This window comes from Dendropsophus ebraccatus, chromosome 4, assembly GCF_027789765.1.
Source record: "Dendropsophus ebraccatus isolate aDenEbr1 chromosome 4, aDenEbr1.pat, whole genome shotgun sequence".
NCBI lineage: Eukaryota > Metazoa > Chordata > Amphibia > Anura > Hylidae > Dendropsophus > Dendropsophus ebraccatus.
The window spans coordinates 34,387,378-34,403,780 of NC_091457.1; positions in this window are offsets into that span (position 1 = coordinate 34,387,378).

The following is a 16,403-nucleotide window of genomic DNA, read 5'->3' on the forward strand; positions in this document are numbered from 1 at the left end:
CTAACACCTGCAACCCTGCCGCCTAGGCAAGCTAAACAGGGGAAAAAGCCCCTGGTACTTCATCCAGCCAGACCCCTATCCATCTCCCTGCCTGGTTCCTTAACCCTTAAAGCGACTCCGTACCCACAATCTGACCCCCCCAAACCACTTGTACCTTCGGATAGCTGCTTTTAATCCAAGATCTGTCCTGGGGTCCGTTCAGCAGGGGATGCAGTTATTGTCATAAAAACAACTTTCAATCCGGCAGCGCTGTGTCTAACGGCCGGGGCTTACATTTGTATATGCATTAGGCTGGCACACCCTCTCTGTCCTTCCTCCCCACCCTCCTCATTATTAGGAATGATCCAGGAACATTTACTGCTGTTTGAGCTTTGCACAAATGTATTAACGATCCAGCCCATGTGTCGGGCTGCCACAGGAGGGTGGGGAGGAAGGACAGAGAGGTTGTGCCAGCCTAATGGTGCGTTTACACGAAACGATTATCGTGCGAATTCGAACGATAATCGGACGTGTAAACGCAGCGAACGATCAAACGACGAACGAGAAATCGTTCATTTTGATCGTTCACAAAAAAATCCCCCATCTTCCGTGTAAATGGTCGTCGCGAATATCTGCCCGGCCCCCCGCCCGCAGCCTGCCCCCTGCGTCAGCTCGATCGCCACCCCCGCCGCCCCGATCGCCACCCCCACCGCTCCATTTGTCCCCGCCACCGCTCCGATCGCCCCCGCCGCCGCTCCGATCGCCCCCGCCGTCGCGGTCACGAGCATACCTTACCTGCTCGGCAAAGTGGGTGTTCGAAATTCCCGGATCCCCTCTTCAGTGCATTGAGTGGCTGAAGAGGGGAGTCGGGAATTTCAAACGGCTCCTTTTCAGCCAATCAGTGCTCCTCTTCAGCACCGATTGGCTGAAGAGGAGCCGTTTGAAATTCCCGGCTCCCCTCTTCAGCCAATCAATGCACGGCAGCACTGATTGGCTGAAGAGGAGCCTTTTGAAATTCCCGGCTACCCTCTTCAGCCAATCAATGCACGGCAGCACTGGCCACCGCGGCGGCAGCGATCGGAGCGGCGGTGGGGGCGATCGGAGCGGCGGTGGGGGCGATCGGAGCGGCGGGGTGGCGATCGGGCCGGCAGGGGTGGTGATCGAGCCGGCGCGGGGGGCCGGGCGGCTGATGAGCAGGGGGCCAGGCTGTGGGCGGGGGCCGATGTATCGTACCGTCTAAACGCTGATCATTATTTAAAAAAAAATGTTACTCTGACATCATTAATCATGCGATCGGCCCAATTATTGCCCGTGTAAATGTAGCATAATGCATATACAAATGTAAGCCCTGGACGTTAGATACAGCGCTGCCGGATTAAAAGTTGTTTTTTAGGACAATAACTGCATCACCTCCCGAACGGACCCCAGGACAGATCTTGGATTAAAAGCAGCTATCTGAAGGTACAAGTGGTTTGGGGGCGTCAGATTGTGGGTACGGAGTCGCTTTAAGGACCAAGGCAAATTTTATAATTATAACCTGTGTCACTTTATTCATCAGTAATTTGGGAATGCTTTTACCAATCCTTCTGATTCCAAGATTGTTTTTTGTGACATATTCTACTTTATGTTAGTGATAAATTTGAGTTGATAGCTTTAGAATTTTTTTGTCAATAACTCCAAAATAATGTTAAAAATGTAAAAAAAGTGCATTTCTCTACATTTGAAGGAAAATAGTAATACTACATTCATTATTTATTAATTCATATCTATAACATGTTTACTATATTTTAGAAGCATTTGGTGAACATGATTTTACTTATTTAGGATGTTAGAGGCAGTAAATGTTTAGTAGCAATTTTCAAAATGTTTGTGAAAATTTCAAACTCAGAAATTCTTTAGGCACCAGTTCAGTTTTGGAGTTTTGGAGTATATTTTAGAGGCCTGTATACTAAACCCCCCCAGAATTCAACCCATTTTGAAATCTTCACCCTTTCAAATATTTAAATTTACATTCATGCAGTTATTTAACCCTTTGGGCATTTCATAGGAATAACTGCAAAGTAAGAGTGAAAAGTTAAAATTTGCTTTCCAGAGATTCCAATGTAATCCTATGTGTTTTTTTTACAACACCAATTACCGTTACTGATCCACCAATGCCGGCAATTGGCAATGCTGGACCCCCTTTGGGAGTCCAGTGGCAATTACACTAAACTCTCAGCTATCAGCTGAAAGTTTAGTTGCAGCTCCCGGTCACTGTATGTGTAAACAGTGAACATCTGAAGCAGGTCAGTACATTTACTGACTTTTGAGGGAAGGGGTTATTGACTCTGGGGATGGTCCTTACATGGAGAAACATGCTAAACTGGCCCCACAGCAGTCACCAGCCATATGGGTAACACAATCCTTAGGCTCAGAAATGGATGAAACTGAAGGGCCTCTTGATCACCCTCTAAGCAAATATGTGCAGAATATCCCCACTAGGTTTCTAGGTATTTAATAATATCTCTACTTTGATGCAAATGCAGCCCTTCTGTTTATAGGAGATTTTAACATTCCCTTTTCCCCTCCAGTGGACAGGATGTCCCAGAAATCAGGCCGTGTCTTTCAATTTCACCTACTATGAAAAGGCCAACAGGGCTCACTCTCCTCTGGCTACACAAATATGGAACAATGCGGCAGCGACAACTCCTTTTGCAATTAAAGGAGAAGTCCGGCGAAAATTATTTTTTTATATGTTATTACTTATGGAAAGTTATACAATTTTCTAATGTACATTAATTATGGGAAATGCTCATATACTGCTATTTCCCTTAATTTAGTGTATCAGGAAGTGTTAGAATTATCTCTGAAGCAGTGACGTCACGACGAAAGGTGTAATTCCTATGGAGTGTCCAACAGGGGGCGCTCTATATATAGAAGTCAATGAGTACCATTGACTTCTATATATAGTGCGCCCCTGCTGGACACTCCATAGGAATTACAGTGTATGTAATGTAATGTAATGTAATGCACTGTACTGTTGTGACTTTATGAATACATTTATGGAATACTTTGGGGAGCAAGGGTCCTTGCTCCCCAAAGTATCCCATAAATGTATTCAATGAAAACATTTGCAGGGCACCGAGCAGGGAGGGAGAGAGGTGCTATCTACCTCCCCCCCTCCCTGCTCGGTGCTGGGAACATATACAAAGTACTACTCCCCCATTTTCTACAGATAATGGGGGAGTAGTACCTGTGCTATCCCTATCACCGCCCGCGCCGCCGCCGCTCACACAGGGGCTGCTATTCATGCCCCCCGCCGCTCCCCCTCCTCCCGGCATCAAACTTACGATCGCGCCGCTGATTCCCTGCCGCCCGCGCCGCTCCTAACTACCCGCCCGCTCGATCGCCCCCCCCCCCCCCTGTTCCTGGCCGCCGCTCTCTGCTCATGCCGGCCGTGTCAGCCCACCCCCATCCCGGCCGGGAGCACGGCGCTACCTGGTGTCCCCGGCCGGGATGGGGGCGGGCTGACGCGGCCGGCATGAGCAGAGAGCGGCGGCCAGGAACGGGGGGGGGGGGCGAGCGAGCGGGCGGGTAGTTAGGAGCGGCGCGGGCGGCGGGGAATCAGCGGTGCGATGAATAGCAGCCCCTGTGTGGGCGGCGGCGCGGGCGGTGATAGGGATAGCAAAAGGTACTACTCCCCCATTATCTGCAGATAATGGGGGAGTAGTGCTTTGTATATGTTCCCAGCACCGAGCAAGGAGGAGGGAGGTAGATAGCACCTCTCTCCCTCCCTGCTCGGTGCCCTGCAAATGTTTTCATTGAATACATTTATGGGATACTTTGGGGAGCAAGGACACTTGCTCCCCAAAGTATTCCATAAATGTATTCATAAAGTCACAACAGTACAGTGCATTACATTACATTACATTACATACACTGTAATTCCTATGGAGTGTCCAGCAGGGGCGCACTATATATAGAAGTCAATGGTACTCATTGACTTCTATATATAGAGCGCCCCCTGCTGGACACTCCATAGGAATTACACCTTTCGTCGTGACGTCACTGCTTCAGAGATAATTCTAACACTTCCTGATACACTAAATTAAGGGAAATAGCAGTATATGAGCATTTCCCATAATTAATGTACATTAGAAAATTGTATAACTTTCCATAAGTAATAACATATAAAAAAATAATTTTCGCCAGACTTCTCCTTTAAGGAAGGGGGAAGGGGGTCTGACGCACGTCCCAGACAGTATAGCTAGGCTATTTGCAGACTATTATTCCAAATTATACTACCTCCCTTCCCAACTCCCGAACCATCCGCTGGAGAGTACCTGTATTCTGCAGACCTATTTGGACTCTTGTAAGCTGCCCTAACCCAAGTAGCGGACCTCAATAACTATAATGAGCCATTCTCTCTGAAAGAACTGACAGAAGTAGAAGTTTCCTAATGGTCAGTCCCCGGGACCACACAGCCTGCCCTATTTATACTATAAAACCTTTATAGACATACTATCCCCACAGATGCTGACTAGACAGGAATCAAGTGGGTTTTGTACTAAATAGACACGTGGGTGATAACACAAGGAGAACAATAGATTTAATTGAATAATAATAAGACTCGTTTGCCAGCTTAGATGCTGAGAAGGCCTTTGATAGGCTGAGCTGCCCTTTTTTGAAAGCCACGCTGTCAGCGTTAAGGATAGAGGGACCCTTCTTTCAGGCCATAATGTTGCTGTACTCTACACCCTCCGCGGAGCTGCAACTTCAATATCTGATCTGAAATGGGACTCGGCAGGGTTGTCCCCAGGGTTGTCCTCTTGGACCCTTAGGGTATGTTCCCACTGAGCAGATTAAATAGAATTCTGTGGTGGACCTCTCCACCGCGGAGTCCCACCTGCCTCTGTGTCAAACGGTGTCTCGATGGTAGGGCTTGCGTGTCTCCTCCTCCTCCGTCATGTCAATTCGAATTTGCTTAATTTGCTCAGTGTAAACATACCATTAACCCTTAGACGACCCAGGGCGTATAGTTACGCCATGGAAGTCTGTCCCCAGATGACCTAGGGCGTAACTGTACGCCCTGGGTGTTTCTCCGGCTATGAAGCGTGCTCCGGAGCGGAGCGCACTTCATAGCAGGTGGGGGCCGACTGCAATCAGCAGCCGGGACCTCACCGGTAATGACACGCTGCAGCGATCGCGCTGCCGCGTGTCATTAACTCCTTAAGTCCCCTGTCACTTACCGATCGGGACCCCCGCAGTGTGACTCCGGGGGTCCCGATCGGTAAAACGGACCGCCGGAGGTCTCTTACCTGTCTCCCTGCGGTCCGATCGGCGATCTGCTACACTGAGCCTGCCCAGGCAGGCTCAATGAGCAGATCGCCGATAACACTGATCAATGCTATGCCTATGGCATAGCAATGATCAGTGTAAAAATCAAAGTACTGGATGTAAAAGGGACTTCAAATGTGTAAAAAAAAAAAAAAGTTAAAAACACTAACACACTACCCCAAAACCCCTCCCCCAATAAAAGTTGAAATCACCCCCCTTTCCCATTATATAAATAAAACATATAAAAATAAATAAACAAATAAACATATTATATACCGTAGTGTGCGTAATTGTCCAATCTATTAAAATATAACAAGCGTCATTGCGAACGGTAAACACCGTAGACGAAAAGAGGGAAAAAAGTGCGCAGATTACCGATTTTATGTTACATTATATATTAAAAAAATTAATAAAAAAGTGATCAAAACTTCCGATCTTCACAAATAAGGTATTAATAAAAACTAGAGATGATGGCGGAAAAAATTACACCCCATACAGCCCTGTAGGTGAAAAAAAAAAACTGTTTTAAGCGTCACAATAGGCCCATTTTATTTATAATTAATTGCCAAAAAAAAGGATTTCATTTAAAAAAAAATATATAACATTAGAGAATCTGTGTAAACCTGCATGTGGTTGTGTTCGGGCTGACCTATAGATTAATGGTATTATGTTGCTTTTACCATATAGTGCATTTGGGGAACCCCCCAAACGTTACCATATTGCATTCTTTTTTGCGATTTCACCTATTTATATCTTCATCAATAATATATTTGGGATTCCGTCATACATGTTATGGTAAAATGAAAGACGCCATTACACAGTACAACTATTCCTGTAAAAAAACAAGCACTTACATGGCTTGTAGATAGAAAACTGAAAGTGCTAGAGCTCTTAGAAGGGGAGGAGGGTAAAACGAAAACACTAAGATCAAAATTTGCGCGGTCCACTGGGTCATTTTGGGCCTGGTCCTCAAAGGGTTAAAGTGTCACTGTTGTTAAAATTTTTATTGCAGAAATCAATAGTCCAGGCGATTTTAAGAAACTTTGTAATTGGGTTTATTAGCCGAAAAATTTATTTTTATCATGAAAAAGCTGTTTGAAGTTCTCCCCCCTGTCTTCATGGTTTTCCTATGGAGAGAGAAAGTAAAAGCAGCAAAACAGGACAACAAAGAGTTAATTTACATTCACATCCTGGGCTCTCTCCTGTGACAGGCACCATGGACCTCTCTGACTTCTAATTAGGGCTCTGAATAGCTCCCCCACTGAGCAATCCTTTGTTCTCATCTCTCAGCTGCCCACTAATCTCGCTCCCTCCTCCCTCCCCTCTTCATAGACCAGACAGATCCGACTGATGAAAAAACTGTCGAGATTTCCTGATTCTGAGTGGATGACAGAAAGGAGAGGAGGGCAGGACCTGGGAAAAGGCTTTTTACATGCAGATAATGGCAGATTTGGCTAATAAACCCAATTACAAAGTTTCTTAAAATTGCCTGGACTATTGATTTCTGCAAAAAAAAAATTAACGACAGTGACTCTAAGGCACAATTTCTGGGTATAAGATTAATATGAATAAGACAGAGGCTCTTCCCATCGTCACCCTCCCTGGTGGACACATTGAAGGTCTCCTACCCTCCTACCCACAAGTGGAAAATGACCCGTATCAGATACTTGGGAACCAATATTACGCTTTCGTATCTTTATTTAAAAACAACTTCCCCCCTCTTCACAAAGAGACTATGGCTCTCTTTACTAGATAGGCTACTCTTCCTCTTCCTCCTGAGACGAGTGGCAGCTCTCATGAGGTCTATACTGCCGAAGTTAGAAATGTTACCAAATCTTATTACTAAGACTTTTCTTAGAACATCTCAAAAGACCCTCATGAAGTTTGTTTAGGGAGGGGGACGCACCGGATTCTTCTCCAAGTGATGCTGGCAAAAACCACTTGGGGGTACCGGACCTCCACAAGTACTGTCTGGCCATCCATCTTTGGAGAGTCCCTTTGCGTACATCAGTTATGTCATACTCTAAATGGGCTCTGGCTGGCTCCATATCACCCAAACACCTTGATATCTGTCCCTACAGGGATAATGTGAAGGAACATTAGTTTGGACCGATAAAGCTAACTAGGAAAATTTGGTTGGAGGCACAGGATAATGCCCAATTTAAGTTGCTCCATTCGCCTCTGTCTTTATTTTTGTACAACCCCTCAATACCAGAGATTTTGATGGGGTGGGTGTGGGGGGGCTGCTCCTTGGCTGCAAGCTAAGTTATTTCACTATGCGGATATGGTAGACCATTTTAAGAGTACTGTTTTACCTTTCGCAAAGCTGCAGGAGAGATTTAAACTACCCACTAGGGCACATAGGGGGAGATTTATCAAACTGGTGTAAAGTAGAATTGTCTTAGTTGCCCCTAGCAACCAATCAGATTCCAGATTTCATTACTCACTGATTCTTTGAAAAATGAAAGGTGGAATCTGATTGGTTGCTAGGGGCAACTTAGACAATTCTACTTTACACCAGTTTGATAAATCTCCCCAATAATTTTTCTGAGAGTTAAACTCTATGCTGTGGACCTCTATAGAGATGAACTGTTTTCTAAACCGTTGTCCTTTGAATGGCTGTTATAGCTAAATGTTTCTACAAGTTGCCTTATTACGGCAATCTACGACCTTGTATCTCGGTTACCCGAGAATCCACTCCTTAAGTTTGGATATAGGTCTAGATGAGAGTGTGGTGTGACCACCGGACGATGTTGTACTGGTGGTTGTGATACAGCTCAGCCAGTTATGGTACTGTTGTGACGCTAGTGCTGGTTCAGCACACCTGCTTTTAGGTTATGGTTGGCTCTACCCCCCTGAAATGTTTGGTGACCTGCCAAGTGTTCCATAACATCTAATTGAAAAAACATGGCTTTCCCCAGTTATGGAGCCTTACTGCGTAAAACTGTAGAGGTCAGAAGAATGGAATATCTTACTGCTCTGATTAACAAACAGTGATTCAGGGATCATTCATGCGGCCCTGCAGTGTGACTGCTCATACCTTCTGAAGGTACTGTAAAGGAACGCCAGTCTTGCTGAATGCTGCTGCTCTCCTGCATCCTTGAATAGCCCCATATTGGATCATGTATAAGCACCCTAAATTGAAGAAAATTTTTTTTCATTTTGTGTGCAGATATTTTAATTTGAGTAAAGTCAAAAGAGCCTATGTGTACCAACAGGAGGATATGTGCCCACTCGGTACTACACAACAGAGGCTCCATAGCTCAGGGGTTAGAGCACTGGTCTTGTAAACCAGGGGGTCGTGTGTTCAAATCTTGCTGGGGCCTAATGGCCATCTATTGCTGCTGACTACAACATCAAAATGCAGATCTACAGAAATATATATATATAAAACTACAGCAAGTAAAATAAAAAATGTCTCAGTTCATAAGTAGAGATGAGCAAATTTACAGTGTTCAGTTACACTGATATCAACTCTTCTGTGGATCCTGTATGTGAATGCACCCATGCAGGGCTGTTTTAATACATTGGTGGGCCCAGTGCACAGCCTCAAGAGTGGGCCCCCCCTTACCTTTCGGCACATTGTATAATGTACTGAATTTGCCCCCACACTGTATCAAGAGCCCCAATACATAAAGTAGTTACCTTATAACACTATTTCCACCATTCAGTGATTACATATTACATAAAAACTGCACTAAACAAAACAGAAAGATATCACCATTGATACCATTACATAATACCGCCACACCATGACCCCTATCAGTACAAGCCTATAACAGAGTGCCAGGGCCGCCATCAGGGCAGTATTGGTGGTACAGCTGTCAGGGGCCCGGGCTAAAACTAGCATCCAGGGGGGCCCGGCAGCCCAGCCTACCTGTGTGTAAGCTCCTGACAGCTGTACCGCACAGGCAGGAAGACACAGGGCCTCCTCCTCACTCTCCCAGGGCCCCCTCCTCTTCCTCACTCCCCGGGGGCCCCTCCCCCGTCCCACACAACCTTCTCTGGCAGCTTTCTCCTGTGCTGCGATGTCGGAGGAGAAGGGGGAGCCGCTGTGTGAGGAGCAGGAGGAAAACAGGAAGCACATGGGTCCTGGAGCTTCCCAGCAAGTAAGTGTAGATGTGTGTGTAATCATGTGTGCTGGGGGGGGGGGGATGATGTGTGCTGGGGGGGGGGGGGATGATGTGTGCTGGGGGGGATGATGTGTGCTGGGGGGGGGGGGGGGGGGGATGATGTGTGCTGGGGGGGGGGGGGGGGGATGATGTGTGCTGGGGGGGGGGGGGGGGGATGATGTGTGCTGGGGGGGGGGGGGGGATGATGTGTGCTGGGGGGGGGGGGGGGGGGGATGATGTGTGCTGGGGGGGGGGGGGGGATGATGTGTGCTGGGGGGGGGGGGGGGGATGATGTGTGCTGGGGGGGGGGGGGGGATGATGTGTGCTGGGGGGGGGGGGGGGGATGATGTGTGCTGGGGGGGGATGATGTGTGCTGGGGGGGGGGGGGGGGGATGATGTGTGCTGGGGGGGGGGGGATGATGTGTGCTGGGGGGGGGGGGGGGATGATGTGTGCTGGGGGGGGGGGGGGATGATGTGTGCTGGGGGGGGGGGGGGATGATGTGTGCTGGGGGAGGGGGGGGATGATGTGTGCTGGGGGAGGGGATGATGTGTGCTGGGGGGGAGGTTGATGTGTGCTGGGGGGGATGATGTGTGCATGTGTGCTGGGGGGGATGATGTGTGCTGGGGGGGTGATGTGTGCTGGGGGGGATGATGTGTGCATGTGTGCTGGGGGGGGTGATGTGTGCTGGGGGGGGGATGATGTGTGCTGGGGGGGATGATGTGTGCATGTGTGCTGGGGGGGGTGATGTGTGCTGGGGGGAGGGATGATGTGTGCTGGGGGGGGGGGGGATGATGTGTGCTGGGGGGGGGGATGATGTGTGCTGGGGGGAGGTTGATGTGTGCTGGGGGGGATGATGTGTGCATGTGTGCTGGGGGGGATGATGTGTGCTGGGGGGTGATGTGTGCTGGGGGGGATGATGTGTGCATGTGTGCTGGGGGGGGTGATGTGTGCTGGGGGGATGATGTGTGCATGTGTGCTGGGGGGGATGATGTGTGCTGGGGGGATGATGTGTGCTGGGGGGATGATGTGTGCATGTGTGCTGGGGGGGATGATGTGTGCATGTGTGCTGAGGGGGATGATGTGTGCTGGGGGATGATGTGTGCTGGGGGGATGATGTGTGCTGGGGGGGATGACGTGTGCATGTGTGCTGGGGGGGATGATGTGTGCTGGGGGGATGATGTGTGCTGGGGGGGATGACGTGTGCATGTGTGCTGGGGGGATGATGTGTGCTGGGGGATGATGTGTGCTGGGGGGGATGATGTGTGCATGTGTGCTGGGGGGGATGATGTGTGCTGGGGGGATGATGTGTGCTGGGGGGATGATGTGTGCATGTGTGCTGGGGGGGATGATGTGTGCTGGGGGGGATGATGTGTGCTGGGGGGGATGATGTGTGCTGGGGGGGATGATGTGTGCTGGGGGATGATGTGTGCTGGGGGGGATGACGTGTGCATGTGTGCTGGCAGGGATGATGTGTGCTGGGGGGGATGATGTGTGCATGTGTGCTGGGGGGATGATGTGTGCTGGGGGGGATGATGTGTGCATGTGTGCTGGGGGGGATGATGTGTGCATGTGTGCTGGGGGGATGATGTGTGCTGGGGGGGGGGATGATGTGTGCTGGGGGGGGGGGATGATGTGTGCTGGGGGGGGGGGGATGATGTGTGCTGGGGGGGGGGGGATGATGTGTGCTGGGGGGGGGATGATGTGTGCTGGGGGGGGGGATGATGTGTGCTGGGGGGGGGGATGATGTGTGCTGGGGGGGGGATGATGTGTGCTGGGGGGGGGGGATGATGTGTGCTGGGGGGGGGATGATGTGTGCTGGGGGGGGGGGATGATGTGTGCTGGGGGGAGGTTGATGTGTGCTGGGGGGGATGATGTGTGCATGTGTGCTGGGGGGGATGATGTGTGCTGGGGGGGTGATGTGTGCTGGGGGGGATGATGTGTGCATGTGTGCTGGGGGGGGTGATGTGTGCTGGGGGGATGATGTGTGCATGTGTGCTGGGGGGGATGATGTGTGCTGGGGGGATGATGTGTGCTGGGGGGATGATGTGTGCATGTGTGCTGGGGGGGATGATGTGTGCATGTGTGCTGAGGGGGATGATGTGTGCTGGGGGATGATGTGTGCTGGGGGGATGATGTGTGCTGGGGGGGATGACGTGTGCATGTGTGCTGGGGGGGATGATGTGTGCTGGGGGGATGATGTGTGCTGGGGGGATGACGTGTGCATGTGTGCTGGGTGGGATGATGTGTGCTGGGGGGATGATGTGTGCTGGGGGGGATGATGTGTGCATGTGTGCTGGGGGGGATGATGTGTGCTGGGGGGATGATGTGTGCTGGGGGGATGATGTGTGCTGGGGGGATGATGTGTGCATGTGTGCTGGGGGGGATGATGTGTGCTGGGGGGGATGATGTGTGCTGGGGGGGATGATGTGTGCTGGGGGGGATGATGTGTGCTGGGGGGATGATGTGTGCTGGGGGGGATGAAGTGTGCATGTGTGCTGGCAGGGATGATGTGTGCTGGGGGGGATGATGTGTGCATGTGTGCTGGGGGGATGATGTGTGCTGGGGGGGATGATGTGTGCATGTGTGCTGGGGGGGATGATGTGTGCATGTGTGCTGGGGGGATGATGTGTGCTGGGGGGGATGATGTGTGCTGGGGGGGATGATGTGTGCATGTGTGCTGGGGGGGATGATGTGTGCTGGGGGGATGATGTGTGCTGGGGGGGATGATGTGTGCATGTGTGCTGGGGGGGATGATGTGTGCATGTGTGCTGGGGGGGATGATGTGTGCTGGGGGGGATGATGTGTGCTGGGGGGATGATGTGTGCTGGGGGGGATGACGTGTGCATGTGTGCTGGCAGGGATGATGTGTGCTGGGGGGGATGATGTGTGCATGTGTGCTGGGGGGATGATGTGTGCTGGGGGGGATGATGTGTGCATGTGTGCTGGGGGGGATGATGTGTGCATGTGTGCTGGGGGGGATGATGTGTGCTGGGGGGGATGATGTGTGCATGTGTGCTGGGGGGGATGATGTGTGCTGGGGGGGTTGATGTGTGCTGGGGGGGATGCAATCCCTGATCCCTGCACCCTGTCAGCCCCAACCTCCTTGCACTCTGTCAGCGCTCTGTTTGCCCCCACATCCCTGATCCCTGCACCCTGTCTAACCCCCATCCCTGATCCCTGCACCCTGTCTAACCCCCCCATCCCTGATCCCTGCACCCTGTCTAACCCCCCATCCCTGATCCCTGCACCCTGTCTAACCCCCCATCCCTGATCCCTGCACCCTGTCTAGCCCCCCCATCCCTGATCCCTGCACCCTGTCTAACCCCCCATCCCTGATCCCTGCACCCTGTCTAACCCCCCATCCCTGATCCCTGCACCCTGTTTAGCCCCCCCATCCCTGATCCCTGCACCCTATCTAACCCCCCATCCCTGATCCCTGCACCCTGTCTAACCCCCCATCCCTGATCCCTGCACCCTGTCTAACCCCCCATCCCTGATCCCTGCACCCTGTCTAACTCCCCATCCCTGATCCCTGCACCCTGTCTAACCCCCCATCCCTGATCCCTGCACCCTGTCTAACCCCCCATCCCTGATCCCTGCACCCTGTCTAACCCCACATCCCTGATCCCTGCACCCTGTCTAACCCCACATCCCTGATCCCTGCACCCTGTCTGCCCCCCCATCCCTGATCCCTGCACCCTGTCTGCCCCCCCATCCCTGATCCCTGCACCCTGTCTAACCCCCATCCCTGATCGCTGCACCCTGTCTAACCCCCATCCCTGATCCCTGATCTTTTAAGACCCTAGCAACACTCCTCTCAGACCACCTTCTTTATTTAACTATGACTGTGTAGTGGCTTAATGTCTAAGCACTTGGGGCCCCACTTTTAAATTGTGCCCAGGGCCACATTTGACCTAAAACCGGCCCTGGCCCTTGGGTTCCATAGTTTGTATTTTAATTAATAGTGCACGGAAGTTGGCTGGCGTGGGATGTATCCAAAGAGACCCAGCTTTCCAGAATTATCCCAAAGCCACCACAAAAATACGTCCCATGTTTTTTTGTTAATGGGGGGCCCAGACACTCCGGCTGTATGGGGCCCCGAAATTTCTTATGGCGGCCCTGCAGAGTGCACTTACATCCAGTGACTCACCGGGGGCATCTTCTCCGATCAGAGTCTGTCACCTTTTCTTTTTCTCTCCATCCAGCCTGGGCCACCTTGAAGTCTTCTCCTGGCTGTGAATCTTCTCTCCAGAATCTGCCAGACAAATATTTTAGGCTCCAACACATACAGTAGTTAGGTCCCTTGTACCCCTATACAGTAGTTACACCCCTCTGTACTCCTACATAGTTACACTCCTCTGTGCCTCCATAGTTTTAAGGTGTCCCTGTAGTATATAGACCCTCATGTGCTCCTCCAGTTATATACAGCCCTCCTGTGCGCTCCCCCATTAGTATATAGCCCCCCCCTGTGCACTCTCCCCAGTAGTATATAGCCCCCCTGTGCTCTCCCACAATAGTATATAGCCCCCCTGTGCTCTCCCACAATAGTATATAGCCCCCCTGTGCTCTCCCACAATAGTATATAGCCCCCTGTGCTCTCCCCCAATAGTATATAGCCCCCCTGTGCTCTCCCCCAATAGTATATAGCCCCCCTGTGCTCTCCCCCAATAGTATATAGCCCCCCTGTGCTCTCCCCCAATAGTATATAGCCCCCCTGTGCTCCCCCTCAATAGTATATAGGCCCCCTGTGCTCTCCCCAATAGTAAATAGCCCCCCTGTGCTCTCCATAATATATAGCCCCCTGTGCTCTTCCCCATAGTATATAGACCCCTGTGCTCCCCAAAAGTATATAGCTCCCCTGTGCTCCCCAATAGTATATAGCCCCCCTGTGCTCCCCAATAGTATATAGCTAACCTGTGCTCCCCAATAGTATATAACCCCCTGTGCTCCCCCATAGTATATAGCCCCCTGTGCTCCCCCATAGTATATAGCCCCCTGTGCTCCCCAGTAGTATATAGCCCCATGTGCTCCCCATAGTATATAGCTCCCCTGTGCTCCCCCATAGTATATAGCTCCCCTGTGCTCCCCCATAGTATATAGCCCCCTGTGCTCCCCCATAGTATATAGCTCCCCTGTGCTCCCCCATAGTATATAGCTCCCCTGTGCTCCCCCATAGTATATAGCTCCCCTGTGCTCCCCCATTGTATATAGCCCCCCGTGCTCCCCCATAGTATATAGCTCCCCTGTGTTCCCTATAGTATATAGCCCCCTGTGCTCCCCCATAGTATATAGCCCCCTGTGCTCCCCCATAGTATATAGCTCCCCTGTGCTCCCCCATAGTATATAGCTCCCCCTGTGCTCCCCCATAGTATATAGCTCCCCTGTGCTCCCCCATAGTATATAGCCCCCTGTGCTTCCCAATAGTATATAGCTCCCCTGTGCTCCCCAATAGTATATAGCTCCCCTGTGCTCCCCCATAGTATATAGCCCCCTGTGCTCCCCCATAGTATATAGCTCCCCTGTGCTCCCCCATAGTATATAGCCCCCTGTGCTCCCCCATAGTATATAGCCCCCTGTGCTCCCCAATAGTATATAGCCCCCGTTCTCCCCCATAGTATATAGCCCCCCTGTGCTCCCCAATAGTATATAGCCCTCGTTCTCCCCCATAGTATATAGCCCCCTGTGCTCCCCCATAGTATATAGCCCCCGTTCTCCCATAGTATATAGCCCCCTGTGCTCCCCCATAGTATATAGCCCCCTGTGCTCCCCAATAGTATATAGCCCCCTGTGCTCCCCAATAGTATATAGCCCCCTGTGCTCCCCAATAGTATATAGCCCCCTGTGCTCCCCAATAGTATATAGCCCCCCTGTTCTCCCCAATAGTATATAGCCCCCCTGTTCTCCCCCATAGTATATAGCCCCCTGTGCTCCCCAATAGTATATAGCTGCTATATAACATTGAAAAAAACAAACACTGTTACTCACCTAGGTCCACGCGTTCCTCTTCTCTTCCCTCTTGTGGCCGCACTTCCTGCGGTCAGAAGAGGCTGTACTCCCCTTACCCTTGCGCCGACGCTCCAGTGACGTCGCACATAGCAACGGCCGGCCTGCTCGGGGGGCCCCTTTAACCAGTGGGCCCGATGCACGTGCACCATGTGCCCTCTGGTTAAAGCGGCCCTGCACCCATGTATGTGTGAATGAAAGCCATGTTCACATATCGTGAAACATCTGCTGTTCTGTGACCAAGCCGGGTCACAGAATGACCGGTGTTACTGAAGATTATCCCCACTGATACTGCAGTACCTGTCAAATGATCTTCATTTGTGCTGAATTGGCATGCGAATGCATCCCTGTGCGGCCACATCCCAGTTAAACATTGAACACAATTGAGAGTGCGGCCGGAGCCGCACACTCCATTGTGTGACCTGTCAGGCATGTGCGGCCACTATTCAATGACATGTCAGTTTTTTGTACGGCTGCTATCGATCCCAGCCATACTATGTGTATGCATCCAGCCGGGATTCCTTTAGAATGCAGTGCACGTAAGTTGTGTATTAATCACGGCTGTTGTTGCACATCGTTGTTGTAAACATAGCATAATACTGTAAATTGCGGTTTTATCTCTGCAATCCACTCATCAGCCTGCTGCCTTTTAGCTCACTGCCATTCCGCTCTGGGTGCTGGGAAAAGCTAGATCCAGTCCTGGGAGAAAATTTCTATGACTAGATCATACTTTAACATTTCTATACATTCTATACATACATTTCTATACATTCGTGTAAAGATACAGCAAACGCTTTCTGAGATTTTTATAAAGCATTATATTGTCTCCTTGCCCCTAAGTTCCAATATACCAAGTTAATCTGAAATTATCTTCTTTCCCAAAGCTTTTCTTCTTCCTCAGCTCTCAGAGGGAGACACAGATACCTTACCATACCCATGCTCAACCCAAGAAGTCAGGGACATCCTTTTTTCCTTTCCCAAAGGGATGAGCC